At 44.9% G+C, this 18,499-nt stretch overlaps 1 pseudogene; it reads right to left on the bottom strand.

The window, feature by feature from the left end:
• Positions 1–11: 11 nt before the first annotated feature.
• Positions 12–13,449, bottom strand: LOC148148643 (putative G protein-coupled receptor 139; annotated as a pseudogene).
• Between the last annotated feature and the right edge of the window lie 5,050 nt (positions 13,450–18,499).

Genomic DNA, 18,499 nt, shown 5'->3' with positions numbered 1-18,499 from the left:
ATCAATCCATCTCATCTTTTCTTAAGTGTCACTAATCGAGCAAAAGGGTATGTGACCATGTTCTTCAGCTGTTCTCTGAACTTAGTCTGGGTCATGGCATATATACACGTGTTTGTGCAGCTACTCAGGAGCTGGAGAATGAATCCTACATCTCGTAAAATGTATTGGAAAACGACAGCCTTAAAACCCAAACGATGCATTCGTTTCCACACAGAATACACCAGAAACATTGACCATAACAGGACAAAATTCCCTGAGATAACAAACATTAAAATGATGGATTTCCTTCGGCTCTCCAAGTGTCAGTGTTTGGAATGCTGCCCCCTGCTGTCAGACTGGAGTCTCCTGCGGGCTCTGCTGGCCACTAAAATGTACCTCCCAGTGAGAGCATTGAGCAGCAGAATCAGAACAAATGGGAGTGCTGGGGTCAGAATGTAGTGAATAAGCTCAATCAATCCCCAGACGGGAGATAACCTAACATACCTTTTAGTCACACAAAACCAAGGCTTATTCCTCAGACTATACCAAGGTGTTAGCATAAAATACCAGGAAATGTTCTTTAAACAGCTGAGCACAGTTATTGTTTCCAGAACCACGGCTGCTGTTTTCTCAGTGCAATAGTTGCCTTTCATCTTTTGACAACAAATGGCCACAAATCGATCAAAGGTGAAAGCGACAGTGAACCAGACAGAGCAGTCTATAGCTGCAAAAACCAGGATGGCGTGGATGTTACACACGGGGACGGTCTTCAGAAATGTAAATTCAGTTTTATAAATAATTGGAATGTGTCTCAATATCAGATCAATGATCATGAGCAGTAAGTCCACTGCTGCCATGGCCACCAGGTAGCGAGTGATACATTTAGAAAGATCACATTTTCTCTGCGACAGAATCACTATTGTCACTATGTTAACTATGAGAAAGGAAGATAAACAAGAACATGTTAATTCCACCTGAGAGTAAAGTTACACCTTAATAAAATCAATGCTGGCAATTTACGAGACTTTTTGTGATTTTCAAAACTTGAAAGGAAGGTATGATCTAAAAACAATGACATCCATGAGGAATGGTTGCTCAGAAAATTATTTGAACTAAAGACTGACTTATCCCAGGTTCTGACAAAATGCATCCAAAGGTTTCAAAGGAAATACTGAATGAGATAGCAGATGCGCTGGTTTTAATTTTCCAAAAGTCCCCAGATGCTGGTGAGAATGGAAAACAGGTGCTCCTCCAAACATAAGCTGCTTCTCTGCATGCTTGCTGTTGATAGGTTTACTGATAAGCCTATCAGTGACAAATGCAAAAGATAAACAACTTGTGATTGGTGAGTAGGGTTTGGATGCGGGTCCATTATGCAGCTCAGTAATTGCTGCCAATGAAGGTCTCTCTGGGGGAAGGTGCGTTGTGGGCTTGGAGCAGGTGGATGGAAACCAGGTCTGGGAGGGACAGCCAGAGGGAGGAGCCAAGCCAGTCATTGCAGACAGGTCCAGGAGTGTTGTAGGGGCAAGAGGGAAGTTCCAAGTAATCCCAGACGAGACAAGGAGGCCATGTTGGGATTGGGAAATTATGGGGAGGCCATAAGAAAACTGCCAGGAGATGGTGCTGTCACAATGGTGCTGAGGGGTACTGAGAAACCAGTGGGATGGGGAACAAGGAGAGGCCTCAAGAGGACAAGTGAGACAGGAAGGAGGGGGATGGAAAAGAGAGACTGACACTGCAAGAGAGTGGGAGGAAGAGAAAGAGACAGAGATAATGATATTGGAGAGCAAGAGAAAGAGTTAAAAACCACGAGAGGGTGGTAGAGGGAGAGGAAGGATGGGAATGAAAGAGGGAGAGTGAAACTGCAAGAGAATGGGAGGGAGAGAGAGAGAAAGAGAGAGACAGCGAAAGAGTTAAAAACTACGAGAGGGTGGTTGAGGGAGCGAGAGGTTGTGAAGTCTGAAGTGAGAGAGAAGAGGATCATTGCAAGCAGAGACTAGTTTCAAAACTGTTAATAAAATATTTCAGCTGACCAGGAATGAGGAAAACATGAAATCATTGAGGGCATTAATTACTTGCAAATGGATGAGGTCTTTCCAGATTAAGGTTACATATGGTCAGGGGATACTCGATGGGAGAGTGATCAGTGGATGCTGTTGTCATGTACATTATATAAGTTGTTTTATTTTATTTTGAATTTGACATCTGAAATTTTTATCTGATCAGTTAACAAACAGATAAATATTTATTGGAGATAATAAGGAGTGCAGATGCTTGACGTTAGAGAGGATGAAATGTGGAACTGGAAAGGCCCAGCAGGTCAGACAGCATCAGAGGAGCAGGAAAGGCGATGTTTTAGGTCGGGATGCTTCATCAGGACTTGCCTGCTTCTCTGATGCTGTCGGACCTGCTGGGCCTTTCCAGCTCCACATTTTATTGAAATAAATATTCATTTTCTCATATCTCAGTAATAAAAAGGTGGCAACAATATGGTGGAGAAATATTCCAATTTTGTGAATATGTGTGGAAATCCATGAGCGGTCACTTCTCCAGTCTGTAAGAAGGATGTTTATCATTACAGCTTTGTGTGTCTCATGAAGTGTGTGTCAGCTATATTGGGGAAAAAAACATATTTTGCTAAGTTATGCCTGTGCTCTTGTACCAACTTAATTACAGCATCCATCCAGGAAATTAATCTTTTCCAAGAACATTGTGGCTTGATTGGGGGTTCATACTCCTGAATAAAATTGATAAGTTCCTTGGATTCTGCTTACAAATGTAAATATCCAACACAGCAAAACATACACATTAGGTAATGTAAGATGTTGACTGCATCAATTAATAAAGGAGACAGTGAGAGTGTAAAGGTAGCCCTGAAAATCAAAAGATAACTCTCAAGAGGAGCCATCAAAAATAAATCCTTTATACTTTGAAGCACACATCTCTCTGATTTGTACCAAAGTAAGCGGGAAACCCTTGAAGTTCTTTTTCATTCAAAGCAGATGTACTGTCCTTATGTTAACGTCAGTCATACTGCTTTCTCAAATACATAGCAACACTTCCACAAGAAGACTGAAAGGCACTTTGCAGCATTCCCACTCAGAAAGCAGAAGTGAAATGGAACATTATATGAGACACCATCATTTATAATACCACACCCTGATCAGTCAAGAAGCAGCAGTTAAGCATCACAGACTGGTTTGAGGTGACACATACTGTGATAGAGCCTGTCATTGAAGCCAAGATCTCCACTCTCATCGATTACAAGAGAAATCTGAGTGAGGAATCTCTGAATGCAGAAAGAGCCATTTGAAGTCAAGTCCAAGAGAATGCTGAACAACGATCCAATAATAACATTTCTAACCCAGCAGGAATATCCACAGCTACTCCATCACAGGGAAATGTATGGATGAAGGGATGGGAAAGGTGAAAGATGCATGAGGAAAAGAAACAGCTCGACCTGAAACAAAGGCAGGAGAGATCATCACCCTCTGTAACAAATAGTTGGAGAGATGGGGAGATCCTCGCCTTGAGCTATAACACTGGGAGAACATTGTCACTGAGGATGCTCTGGACACCATTAACAGCCTCGCTGTTATGGCAGAGCTAGGAATCAAACCAACAGTGGAGGGCTTTAGCAAAGCTATTGACACACACTCATGGACAAAGCTCCAGTCACTTTTCCCAGTCCTCACCAAGCACAGAAACCCCCACTCCTGCAGCTTCTGCACTAACCTCTCTGTTTCTTCTGGAGGAGGGGACATTTCCACAGGGAGTGTGTGATGCAAGGATTGTGACCCTGTACATGAACAAAAGCAACTGCAGAGATTGCCATAACTGTCGAGGTGTCTCCCTGCTAAGCCTCCCTGCATTGGAAAAGGATTTCCCCATGTGGCCTTGTCAGGCTGCAGACACTGGCTTAAGGCATCTGCCCCCAATTCCCAACGTGGTTTCAGAACATCAAGCTCGACAATCTCGGTTCCCTTTCAGTCTTGCAGCTGCAAGAGAAATACATCAACAAAGGGGACCAAAAGGACAGTGCAGGGAGACTATATCTGCACTTGAAGAGAGAATAATTAATCAGACCCAGGGTTTGTTACAGGAAGTTTGTGCTTGATAACTGCTGATTTTTTTGAGGTGGTAACCTGGCGTGTTGATGAGGGCAGTGCATATGACATGGTCTACATGGACTTCAGCAAGGCTTTTGGCAAAGTCCCTCATGCAGATTGGTCAGGACAGTAAGAGCCAATGGGATCCCAGGTAAGTGGCATGTTGGATCAAAAACTGGCTGAGAGGCAGGAAGGAGAGGGGAATGGTTGAGGGATGTTTCTGTGACAGGAAGTCTGTTTCCAGTGGGGTTTCACAGAGCTTGTTGTGTCGATGAATCATTTAGACTTAAATTCAGGGAATATGATAAAGACGTTCACAGATGGCATGAAACTTGGCAGGGTGGTAAAAAGTGAGGAGGGTATCTGTAACCTGCAGGAGGATAGCGATGGCCTGGGCAGCTGGGCAGAGCAGGGACAACAGGAACTCAACCTGGAAAAAGGGTTACTTTCCCTTCATCAGTATTCACATTGGAAAAGGTCAATGTCAGTGGGAATATCGAGATACCGTCTCTTAGATTCGATAGGATTGCAGTTGGCAAAGAGGAGGTTTTTATCATTTTGGAAGATCTGAAAATAGCCAAGCCCCCTGGGCTGGATGGGATTTACCCCCAGATTCTCTGGGAAGCCAGGGAGGACATTGCAGGGCCTTTGGCGTTGACCTTTATGTCATCAATGTCAACAGGAGTACTGCCATAAGACTGGAGGATAGCAAATGTTGTTCCTTTCTTTAAGAAGAGGATTTGGGCCAACCCTGGTAATTATAGACCAATGAGCCTTAATTCAGTTGTGGGTAAGGTCTTGGAAAATGTTACGAGGGATTGGACGTCAGTAAGCCTTTTGATAAGGCTCCATATGGTTGGCTATTGCACAAAATATGGAATTTCAGGACTGAAGTTGATTCAGCGGTTTGAATCAGAAGTTGGCTAGCTGAATGAAGACAGAGGGTAGTGGCAAATGGGAAATATTCATACTGGAGCGCAGTTACCAGCAGTGTGCTGCTAGCTTCTGTTTTGGAGCCACTGCTGTTTGTCATTTTTATAAATGATCTGGATGTGGGCGTAGAAGGATTGGTTAGTAAATTTGCAGATGACACTGAGGTCGGTAGCTTTGCAGATATTGCCAAAAGACAAGATTCCATACAGCGTGGAAACATGCCCTTCGGCCCAACAAGTCCATACCGACCCTCTGAAGAATAACCAACCCAGACCCATTTCCTTACATTTACTCCTGACTGATGTACCTAACACTATGTGCAATTTAGCATGTCTAATTCACCTGAGCTGCACATCTTTGGATTGTGGGTGGAAACCCACACAGACATGGGAAGAATGTGCAAACTCCATACAGACTTTCGCCTGAGGCTGGAATCAAAACCAGGTCGCTGGCGCTGTGAGGCAGCAGTGCTAACAACTGAGCCACCATGCAGCCCCTGTTGTGGGCTACCGAGGGACATAGATAAGATGCAGAGCTGGGCTGAGAAGTGGCAAATGGAGATTAATGCAAAAAATTGTGAGATAGTTCACTTCAGAAGAAGTAACAGGAATGCAGAGTTCTGGGCTAATGGTAAAATTCTTGGCAGTGTAGATGAACAGAGAGTTCTAAGTGTCCAGGTGCATAAATCCCTGAAAGTTACAACCCACGTTGACAGGGTTGTTAAGAAGACATATGGTGTGTTGAAGTTTATTGGGAGGGAGATTGAGTTTCAGAGCCATGAGGTCATGCTTCAGCTGTACAAGAAACTGGTAAGGCCCCACCTGGAGTATTTTGTGGAGTTCTGGGAAAGGATGGGGAAGCTTTGGAAAGGGTTCAGTGGAGATTTACTTGCATGTTGCTGGTATGGAGGCAAGGTCTTATGAGGAAAGGCTGAGGGACTTGAGGCTGTTTTCGTTGCAGAGAAAAAGGTTGAGAGGTGACCTGATCGAGACGTCAAAGATAATCAGAGGGTTAGATATGATGGATAGTGAGATCCTTTTTCCTCAGATGGTAAAGGCTAACATGAGGGGGCATAGATTTAAATTGAAGGGTAATAGATTTCGGACAGACATCACGGGTAGTTTCTTTACTCAGAGAGTAGGAGGGGCGTGGCATGGCAAGGGTATTTAAATGGGCATTGGACATACATATGGATAATAATGGAATGGTGTAGGTTGGGCATCAGATTAACTTTTTAAGTTGGCGCAACATCGAGGAACGAACAGCCTGTACTGCACAGGATTGTTCTATGTTTTATTTTAGGAGGGGCTTACAAGGCAAGGGATTACTCTCTGAATGATAGGACCCTGGAAAGGACTGATGATCAGAGAGACCTCGGATGCATAGCCACACATCCCTGATGGTAACAGGTCAGGTAGATAACCTGGTTAAGAAGGCATTTTAGATACTTGTCTTTTATTAGCAGAGGCTTAGATGAAAAGGACGGGTTGGGTGGTGGTGTTGTGCATTGGTTAGGCCACAACTGGAGTCCTGTCTGTAGTTCTGGTCACCACATGAAAGGAAGGATGTGATTGCACTCGAGAGGAAACAGAGGAGATTCACCAGAATGTTGTCTGTGCTGGAGGGTCTGAGCAATGAGGAAAGATTGGAAAGGCTGGGGCTGTTTACCTTGGAGCCGTAAGGAGTGAGAGGGGACCTGATCGAGGTGTACAAGATCATGAGGGCTGGAGATAGGGTGAATAGAAAGACACTTTCGCCATGAGCAAAGAGGTCAATAAACAGGAGGCATAGATTTACCGTGAGAAGCAGAGGGTAAAGAGGAAAGAAAATATTTTTTTTTTCCCCAGAGCAAGGTGGGCATCTGGAACTCACCGTCTGAAAAGGTATTGAGTTGAAACGATTTTAACCCTTAATCAGTCATTAAATATTCACTTCTGTTTGATGGTCTCCAGAGCGACAGATGTAAAGTGGCATTAGTGTTGTCAGATCTTTGTTGACCAGCCTCCTTCAGTGCTGTTTAAGTCAATGAATCGAGATTGACATCACCAGTTTTACTGAGGGATTCGACCACTTGATCATCACTAGCCAAGTCAATCAAGAAAGAACGCTTGTGGAGGGAGGGCATATGGGGGAATACAGAGTCATCACAACGACCATCTTAAATACATTCAGAACAACAGTCAGTTCAACAATTCCATCGGCACAGCAGTTACCAAGGGGAATGCTACATTATGCTGGAACCAAGAGGGTAGTGTGAAGGAGTTGGAGAAGACCTTTGTATTATGTCAGAACAATCAGTGATGAATTTGATGTTTATATCTTTGGGCTTTCTGCTCTGTCACCAGTACGAGGCAGCACACTTTAATAAGGACGTGGAAATTTTCCAATGGATATGAGGACATTTTAACCAGTGCGGGTTCCAGCACGAAGGGAATTCAGACACATGGATGGACCAGGGAAATCGGAGTTATTGTCATGTGGGAAATCTACAGATTGCTTGGCAGGATATACAAAATAGATACAGGAATATATTGGTCAAGGAGACTCGAAATAAGCATTGATTAAGAATAAGAAACATGCCATTTAGGACTCTGTTGATGAGAAATTGTTTTGTTCAATATCTTTGGAAAGCTCTTTCACAGAGGGCTGTGGCAGCTCAGCCTACGAGTCTATCGAAAGTAGTGGTTGATAAATCTTTGAGTATCAATCACATAAAGAGTTAGGAGGATCGTCTATAAAAGGCATTGAAGTGTCTGGTCAGTCAGGATTGAATTAAATGGCAGAGAAGACTTGATGGGCTGAATGGCATCCTCCAGTTTCTATGCTCCAAAAGACCTGTAAAGGCAATAATCAGAGCACACAGATTTAATATGATTGGCAAAAGAAGCAGAGGGTGACATGAACATATTTGTTCCACACAATGAGTGATTCGGATTCGGAATACACAGTCTAATAGAGTGACATATATCGATTCAATAGTAGATTATAAATATGTAACTGGAGAAATATGTGAAGCAGGAAAAATTACAGCCGATGGGGAAACAGAGTGTGAGGGAGAGAAGGGTGGGTCCAAGACCTGTGTTATAAATTTAAGTAAGGGTAGATCTGAGAGCATGAAAGTGAACATGGAAATGAGGTTCAGGGAGAACTCAGTCGTGGTCAGCATTGAAGGACATAATTCAGATTACACACAATAAATACATTCAAAATGAGAAAGGAAATCTTCCAAATGGAGCACCCACCATCCGCGTTTAAAATGACATTGAAGTTCAATAAAAAGCAGATAATTGCTAAACGCTGGCTGGTCGGTCAGGAACAGAAAATAAAAGTCAGCTCAAAATGGCAAAACGATTGACAAGGAGTGAACAGTTAGAGTACAAGAGGAACCGAGCGAGTAATACAGGGGCAAGAACAAGGTGGGCTGTGGTGAGAGGCCTTTATTGACATAGCTCGTAATCACCCACATTAACACCAAATCTCAACTCATTAATATGCAGATGCCCACTCTATCATCCTCTGGATAGAAACTAGACACGAACAATTCCAGTCATGGAAAGAGGTCTGACTGGGAACCTGGTGACTCCAGCTCACTGCATGTTCCTCCAGCCCTCCAGCTTGGAACCCCAGCACCAACAGCTCAAGGTACGGTTTCTGGGTGGTGACCGCACACAGCCCACGGTCACAGACATTGGAATCTGACATGTGCCAGTCTCACCACACACCATCCTGGCACATCTCCGAGCCACTAGTAGGGCACTGCCAAGGAGACCACTCCTGTGGAATGACGCCTAGGGAACATAATATTGGGAATCGGAGTTGGGAAGCTGGGGAATGATGATACTGCAGGGAGACAACTCACTATATAAGGGGGAGGGGTTCAGTGAGAGTTAGCAACACCCTGGATACAAGGAGGGGGCCAGTGCATTCCCAAACCTGGCATATTGACCCGACGGGACTGGGCTCAGGGCTGGAGGGTATGTAGATGCAGATGGGTTGGTTGGGGACTCGGAGAAGTGTGAAGTCTGAGAGGTTAACAGGGTGTGGGGGGTGCACTAGCAGAAGGGCCATTTTATCCTTGAGGGTTCCCCTGTGTGCAGAGGAGGAGGCTGGAACTCAGTGTCTGAGGGAAGCCTGCTCTTGCCTTCCATCCTGTTGTGACTCAGAAATGAAGATGGCTGCACCTGAACATGAGGCCAGCAGGGTAAGTGTTTGGATGTGCAGCCTCGGGTGGGGGTGGGGTATCTGCAAGTCTGTGCAATGGGAGGCCCCTTGAAAGGGCAAGGTCACTCAGCACATACCCAGACACTGAAGGGCAGACCCTTTAATATTGTACATTGCAGCTCATTCCCCAAACAGCTCAGAGCATTTAGTGTCATACAGGTTTACAGCATGGAAACAGGCCCTTCGGCCCAACATGTCCATGCTACCCAGTTGGTACAATTAAACTTGTCCAGTTTGTATACGTTTAGTCCATATCCCTCTATGCCTATCACAACCATGTACCTGTCTAAATGTTTCTTAAATGACAATATTGTACTCACTTCTATCACTACCTCTGGGAGCCCATTCCAGACACTCACCACCTTCTGTGGGAAAATGTTGTCCCTCTCAACCTATTTGTGAATCTCCCCTCTCGGCCTTAACCTGTGTTCTCTCGTTTTCGACTGCCCTAACATTGGAAAAGGTTGTTGGCTATCTACCTTATCTCTGCCTCTCATGATTTTATGGACATGTATAAAGTTTCATATTCTCAAGGGAAATATACCTCCCAGCTTATCCAGACTCTCCTTATAGCTCAAAACTTCCAGTCCAGGTAGCATCCTAGAAAATCTTTTTTTGCACTTCGTCCAGTTTAATTATATCCTTTCTATAGTAGGGTGACTAGAACTGTACACAGTAACTTCAAATGTGGCCTTTCCAAAATCTTGCACAACTGCCCCAAGATGTCCCAACTCTTATACTCAATGCTCTCCCCAATGAATGCAAGCATGCTGAAAGCCTTCTTGACCACCCTGCCAACCTGTGACACCAGCTTCAAGAAGCAATATACCTGTACCCCTTGATCTCCTTGTTCTATAACACTCCCCAGGGCCTGACCAATAACTGGGTCCGGACTGCCCTGGGTTGACCCAGCAAAATTAAACACCATTTGACATTCCTCAGCCCACTGGCCCAATTGGTTAAGATCGCACTGTACTCCAAGGAAACCTTCTTCACTTTCCACTGTACCACCAATCTTTGTGGCATCCATAAACCTATTGATCATACCTCCTAAATTCTCAGCCAAATTCATTAAATGAATGATGAATAACAGTGGACTCGTCATTGATCCCTGTGGCACACCCACTGGTCACAGCCATGTTTCTGTAATCGCTGTAATGTCCCAGTCCCATGTATCCATCCATGCCCTGAATTCACTTCCCTTCCCTGTCAGGCCTCTTGCTTTGTAATAACTGCAGTTTAACCCTGACTTCCCTTGCTTCCTGCATACATTTGTCTGCCCTGTTTAGTACGATTATTACCAACACTGCCTCGACTGTTTTACTTGCTCTCATTATCTTCTCTCCTGTCATCAACCTTCTATTATGTCTCCCTACTCCTTTGGATGTCCCCCAACACCTGTCCTCATCTCCCTGCCAGATTAGTTTTACTCATCCCAAGTGGCTCTCACAAATCTCCCCACCAGGTTATTGACCCCCTCCAGTTCAGTTACAACATGTCCCACTTGGGCAGATCACATCTGCCCCAGAACATGTCCCAATGATCCAAGAATCTGAATCCCTGCCCCCTGCACCAGCTCTTAGCCACACATTTCATCTGCTAAATCCCCCTTTTCTTGTTCTCGCTGAAACTAATAGTTCCCAAGTTACTTCCCTTGAGATCCTACATTTTAACCATCTGCTTAACTCCCTTTCATGACTCTTCAGGACCTCACCTCTTTTCCACACTATGTCATTGGTACCAATGTGTACAATAACCTCTGCCCGCTCACCCTCCCCCTGAGGAATTCGATACAATGTTCAGAGACGCCCTCAGCCCTGACACCAGGGAGGGAGCACACCATCCTGGAGTCTCGGTCACAGCCACAGATACCCTGTCTGTGACCCTGACTGGCGAGTCACCTAATGTTCTATGTAATTGCCTTCCCAAAGGTTTGCAGCTAAGCCATTCATGGTACCACAGGCCTGTCTGCTGCTGTTGTACTTTCCTGAGAGAGATAATACCTCCCAACAGTATCCTGTTAGAGAGGGGAAAAGCCACTGGAGACTCCTGCATTACCTGCCTCTCCTGGCAGTCACCCATCTCCCTGACTGAACCTGTGGTGTGGCCACATCACTGTAACTAGTGTCTATCACACTCTCTGCCCCTTGTATGCTCCTCAGTGTATCCAACTCAACCACCCGGTTTGTGAGGGGTTGTAACCAGTCACACTTCCTGCAGACTCAGTCGTCAGGGACACTAGACTATTCCCTGATCTCCCACATCTGGCAGGAGGAGCATTCCACTGCCCTAACTGCCATCTCTGTCACCTCACAGTAACACAAAGAACAGAATCTTACCGTACCCTGACCTCGTTGCTGATCACCCTCCTCACCGGGTATCCCAGTATCCACCAAAACCCACACTTAAACCTCCAGCAGCACTTCAACAGCAAAGTAGCTCTTCTCAAAATGGCCGCTCCAATAATGGCCTCTCAGCTGGAGCTTGCCTCCTTTTTGTTCACTCCTGGTGGCTGAGCTGATTCCTCCCAGAATCCTCCTCAGTCAGTTCTCAGCAGCACATTTTGTTAACTTGGGAATAACTTGAATATCTCGGGAAGTCCAGTCATTTCTGCAGCACATTGGTGTCTCTAAAAAGTGAGAATGTAGCTGCCAGTGTGACAGTGACCTGTCATTTCTCCATTGCCTGGATACGGTAGCTATGGGTTACCTCCCACTTGGGGTGATGGAGCGGTGTGCAGTGACAGGGATGGCTGGGTCCAGTCCCTGTAATGCCAGATTTGTAGCCAGAGAGAGACTCACAGACATAGCTGATTGTAAAGGGTGAACGCATAGATGTGCAAAACTATTTTACAATAACATGTCGCCTGTGCCACCAGCACATCTGCTTTCTCGCTCTACCGCCAGGTCTAGGTGCTTCCTGAGGGCTGCGGCTGGTCTGGAGAAAGCCTGCCCTACACTGGAGCCCATTGGCCTTGGAGGGTCTGGTTGGGGGATCCTGAGGCTGGGTGGGTGTGCAGGGGCCTCACACACTGACTAACAGACGCAGGTGCACCTCCCTCACTCTGACCACACAGAGAACAGGGAGAGGGCAGAGAGAGAGTGGGAGGGAGAGAGAGAACGAGAGAGAGAAAGAGAGGGAGACAGAGAGAGAGAGACACAGAGAGAGAGGTTTAAATATGAGAAGAGGGAGAGGGAAAAAGTAAGATGTAGAAGATGGAGAGATAAATCGAAAGAAATGAATTTTCAGAATGGAATTGGATAAAAATTAGAAGGGGATAGATTTACAGGACGATGGGGAGAGAACTGAGAAGGGGAAGGGTGCTGTGTCTCTGTGACTCTACGTACAGGACGATAAGGATGGGACCGGGGGTGGGAATAATTAGACAGGTCAGGCCTTGAAGGAATTTGAATTCAAAAATGAGAACATTAAAATGGGAAGTTGTTGGATCAGGAATGTTTGTTGGTCAATTAGCACAAAGAGAAATGGTAAACCAAACATGATGAGAGTTCAGACCGGGCAGCAGAACTTTGGATGGGTTCTGGTTTATTGAGGTTTGACACTGTGAGGTTAAAGATGATATCAGTGGAATACTCGAATCTGGATTAATCAAACCCAGAGACGGTGTAGTGTGCAGCATCCCGGATGAAGCAGGCAGGAGACGGAGATATTACAGAGGGGATGGTAAACAAGCTTTGCAATGGAGAGGATGTGGGGTCAAACCTCAGGTTAGGGTTAAAGGGCGTCCTGAGGTTACAAACATTTTGGTTCAGCCTGAAGCCAGGGGGTGGATCAAGGCAAATGATAGAAAACTGAATGTGTGACAGGAACCAAAGACAATGGTATTGGGCTTCACAAGATTAAAGTGAGAATAGCAGGAGTCTAGTAGTTTATAAACCTACTGGGAGGGAGACAGAGACTTAGTGACAGCAGGAGCAGCAAGCAGCAGAATGGGAAATGACAAGAACGATAATAAAGTTAAACCATGATCCACAGAATTACCAGCCAGACAGAGACACTTACCTGGAATACCAACAGCAGCGAGAGTCGGATAGTAAATGTGTTGAATAATCCAAAGTATGTATTGGATCCGATGTTTCAAATACATCTGGTGATAATTTGTAGAAAAATACTCAATTATCCCGGAGAGACTCCTGCCCATTGTGGGAACATTGCAGTCTGCTCTCCTCAGATTCTGCTCTGTCATCTCTCCCTGTTTCTAGGAATGTTGCAGCTGAGACTCATTTATTAATTGAAGGAGGAATCCACCCAGAGACTCAGTTAGGGCCCACAGAGATTGACATTAATTACAGTCACTGAACAAACAGGTTCATTGAACTCCTTTCAATCCAGTGCCTTTGTCCCAGAGTAAAGTTAAACTTATACCTGGTCTGGGGAGAATGTGTGAGGGATGCTGAGTAAAGGAACAATGAAAATATGGGAGTGGGCCAAGAGGGCTGGATGTTTGTAACAGTGTCCCCTGATGACCAAGATAAAATATAGGATTATTTATTTGAAGAAGAGTTGAACAAGTGACAGCTGTTATTGGCTTAATGGAGATCTTTGATAAAGTAAAGTTCTTTGGAAATGCTGAGTTCAGCGTGTTTCATGTTCCAGAAGGAATATGACTTCGAAAAGGTGAAGTGTTATTTAATTGACAGGTTAGGAAAATTCAAACATGTGAATTGAAGGACTAATGGCATTCTGACTATAACACAGAATGAGGGACATAACTCAGAGAGAAACACTGTTCAGGTAAAGGGCTCTTGTGGTGCAGTGATAGTCCCCCAAGTATGAGATCTTGTGCTGAAATCCCACCTGTTCCAGAGGTGTGTAAAAGCATCTCGGGGACAGGTTGATGAGAAGGTAGATAGACTGCAGGAACATAGACTGTTCATCCCTCATGACAAATATTAGAATCAGAGATGTTTATAATACATATATAAATGACATGGGCTAATATGTTATTTCTAAAGGACATGATTTCAAGGTTTGGAGACAACAAGTGAGACAGAAAGATAGTGAAGAGTGAGGAGGACAGGATCAGACATCAGAACATCATTTAAAGCAAAATATTGCTGATGCTGCAAAACTAAAACACACACAGAATGCTGCAGAAACTCAGCAGATCAGGCAGCATTGGAGAGGGAAGTAGAATTAATGATTCAGTTCGGAGCTGAAAGGGCTGGGAAAATGGGATATTTTATTGTTTCGACAGAGGAAGACGACGTGTGAAACGGTGTCCAGTGCAAAAGGTAAGGAATTTGTTAATGGGGTTGAAAGAGGAAAAGAAGCAATGTAAATACGGCACAAATAAGAAAACTGTGTGTGTGAAGGCGATTGTAGGAATCAGAGACATCATACAGTCAAGATCTGAAGCTGGGGAGATCAATATTGAATCCTCGAGGCTGGAAAGTTCCTCTGGAGAAAATGAGATGTTGTTCCTCAAGCTTATGCTGTGCTTTGTTCCCACTCTCCCATTAACTGCTCTGTCAGTCTCATTCATCGCACACCACTTCCAACCAGTGGCTGTAATTCTTTCTCTCTCTCTCTCTCTCTCTCTCTGTGCCTTGTGGGTACCACCAGCATCTCCACCACCCCCACAGTAACATGGCCGTTTCCCACACAAGCCATCTCCTCCCCATGAGGACGAGAGTACTGAGGTGTAAAAGGCACCCCACCAGCTCAGACCCTGAGACCTCGGTGGGAAGGTTAGCCTTAGAGAGTGTGGGAGCACAAGCTGGTGAGCACCTCACTGCCACAGCTCCGCAGCTGGCTGAGGAAGAAATGCCCCAGGCCGCTGGCACTCGGAGGGACCGGCAGTGACCAGGCAGCTGTTCAGGCAGGAGAGGGACCCGTGGTGTCACCAATCAGGACCCACATCTGAATGTACAGTGTTTAGCAGCAGGCAGGGAAATGGGAAACAATGGGTTCAACTCTTTGCAATTTATAGAAACGATTTGGATGGAGGGATTGAAGGTATGGAGTGAAATCTACTGATGACACAAAGATATCTGGAATGTGAGTTGTGAAGAGGACATGAGGAGCCTAAAAAGGGTATGGATTGGTTCATTGAGTGGGCAAAGTTCTGGCAAATGGAGGAAAACGTGGGGAACTGGGAAACCGTCCATTGTGTCAGAAAGAATTAAAAACAAACACCTTATCTGAAAGGTCAGAGGTTGCAGAGCTCTGAGGTGCAGAGGGATCTGGGAGTCCTGGTCCATGAATCACTGAATGTTAGAATGCAGATACAGCAAGTAATCAGGAAAATCTAATAGAACATTATGGCTTATCAGGAACAAAATTGAATGCAGGAATTGAACGGAAGATGTGCTCAAAAAGATTAAATCTGTGATTAATTTGATGTAAAATGGACAAGGACTGAAGCATGCTGGGAAATGGAAACCGGCCTTGACCAAAGTGATTGTGCTAATCCACATGCTGCAGAACCCAGACAGGCTGCAGCTACCAACAGACAGTTTGTAACGAACCTGGTAGCTGCAGACGCTACAATACACACCTGAAGTCAGGGTTGAATGGTGTCAATGCAATGTCATCCTCAGGGTGATCGGAAACATCGAGATACGTACCAGACACGGGGGGAGGGGGGCACCTCACATCCTTATTTGGAGGAGGGTATGTGTTCCCAGCACCTCCAGGAATGGAGACCTGAGGATGACCTGACCATCGTCATGCCAACACCTGACTGGGTCGGATTGATCAGGGTGATCGAGCCTGATCAATCCATTGGTTAATGGTGAAGACCCTCCCAAAAGGACACAAAGACTTTAGAGTGTAAGAATTGCCACAACACCACGCTCAGGGCGGTAACTCGAGACAAACCACCAAGAAAGGAAGATACCCCTGAAATCATTGGGAGATGACCAGGTGACATCATGATGTGGGGCACGGTCGAGTTCTAGTGTGGGGGGATATGATCATCCAGAGTTAAGGTAAAGCACAAGATAGCGTTTGTAGTGTAAATGGTTAAATTATATTGTATTTTGTTATGATAGTGTTAGTTGTGTCAAATAAATGATTATTATTGTTTATTATTATGAAGAGTTTTCACAGTTCTTTTGCTGGATATGATTTAAAACACACTGTGTAGCAGGGACAACAAATTGGCCCCCCAAGATCAGACCTCGATAAGAAGTGACTTTGTCGCTCTGAGATCGAAGCCCGTGGAACCTAGGGTTCCTTGAGATTTTGCCTGAGATGGTTGTTAAGAGGACAGCTGTCCCACGCGAAGGCCAGGGGTTCAAGTAAATCAAAGAGAACAGAATGGTCTAAACTGAACTGTGCTTTAAAAGATAAAACCACAGATGTTTACTCCTAAACCAACAAACATCTGTACTGTGTGTGTGTGTGTGACCGGTAAGGTAAAACACTGAATGTCAGTAGACACCCGATGTGATTAGGACCGGATCATAACGAAAGCCATACCCTCAGTCTTATCCACCCCTTATACCCCATAGTTTAATTGAAAATGGCAGAGAATGACACGAGAGTAGAGTATGGGTAACAACGCTGAGACAGTATATTAGTTAGAAAAAGCGCTCCACGTGGGCAGAATTTTGTTGTAGTGATGAAATGGGCCCAGGATCCCCAGGGCAGAAGTATTGGGATAATTTTATCAGAACTCAAGGGAAACGTGCTTCCAAACTCGAAGAGTTCACAGCGATAATGTGCTGTCGAAGGCAATTCTCAGGGACAGAGCGGGAATTAAATTCTATCCGTAAGGAACCAAGGGACGGAAAAAGGGAAATCCTGGAGTTAGAATTGAAAATGCAGCTCTGGTCCAGAGAAATCAAGTAAACCTCCTACCCACGGGACAATACCAAACCCAGTGAGAATGAGCATACTGAGATCCTCAACACACAGTGTCAGCTAATGAAGCTACTGAGAACACAGGAAGGCAGCTGGGAAATAAATGGACTGTTTTAATAGGATGGTTATGGGAGGGGATTTTAACCTTCCAAACATAGACTGGGACTGCCACAGTCTTAAGAGTTTAGGTGGAGAGGAATTTATGAAGTGTGGACAAGAAAGTTTTCTGATTCAGCATGTGGATGTACCCACTAGAGAAGGTGCAAAACTTGAACTACTGTTGAGAAATAAGGCAGGGCAGGTGACTGAGGTGTCAGTGGGGGAGCACTTTGGGGCCAGTGACCATAATTCTATTAGCTTTAAATTAGTGATGAAAAAGGAGAGACCAGATCTAAAAGTTAAAGTTCTAAATCGGAGGAAGGCTAATTTTGACGGTATTAGTCAAGAACTTTCAAAAGCTGATTGGGGGGCAGATGTTCACAGGGAAAGGGACGGCTGGAAAATGGGAAAACATAAAAAATGAGAAAACGAGAGTCCAATGATAGTATATTCCTGTTAGGATGAATAGAAAGGTTGTTAGGTGAAAGGAATGCTGGATGACGAAAGCAATTGAGGGTTTACTTAAGAAAGAGAAGGAAACATATGTCAGGTATAGACAAGGTAGATCGAGTGAATCCTTACAAGAGTATAAAGGCAGTAGGAGGATACTTAAGAGTGAGATCAGGAGGGCAAAAAGGGGTCATGAGATGACTTTGGTAAATAGGATTAAGGAGAATCCAAAGGGTTTTTACAAATACATTAAGGACAAAAGGGTAGCTAGGGAGAGGACAGGGCCCCTCAAAGATCAGCAAGGCAGCCTTTGTGTGGAGCCGCAGGAGATGGGGGAGACACTAAACGAGTATTTTGCATCAGTGTTTACTGTGGAAAAGGACATGGAAGATATAGAATGTAGGGAAATAGATGGTGACATCTTGCAAAACGTCCATATTACAGAGGAGGAAGTGCTGGATATCTTGACATGCATAAAAATGGATCAATCCCCAGTACCTGATCAGGTGTACCCTAGAGCTCTGTGGGAAGAAAGGGTAGTGATTGCTGGGACCATTGCTGAGATATTTGTGTAATCGATAGTCACAGGTGAGGTGCCGGAAGACTGGAGACTGGCTAACATGGTACCACTGTTTAAGAAAGGTGGCGAGGACAAGCCAGGGAACTATAGACCAGTGAGTCTGACGTTTGTAGTCGGCAAGTTGGAGGGAGTCCTGAGGGACAGGATGTACATGTATTTGGAATGACAAGGACTAATTAGGGAAGGTGAACATGGCTTTGTGTGTGAGAAATCATGTCTCACAAATCTTTTTTAACAAATATCAAAGGGGATTGATGAGGACGGAGCAGTGGATGTGATCTACATGGATTTCAGTAAG

This window comes from Chiloscyllium plagiosum, unplaced genomic scaffold, assembly GCF_037043375.1.
Source record: "Chiloscyllium plagiosum isolate Xiang-an unplaced genomic scaffold, Cpla_swu_hap1 HiC_scaffold_12, whole genome shotgun sequence".
NCBI lineage: Eukaryota > Metazoa > Chordata > Chondrichthyes > Orectolobiformes > Hemiscylliidae > Chiloscyllium > Chiloscyllium plagiosum.
The sequence above is the reverse complement of the archived record's forward strand: the minus strand, read 5'-3'. Positions and strand labels throughout refer to the sequence as shown.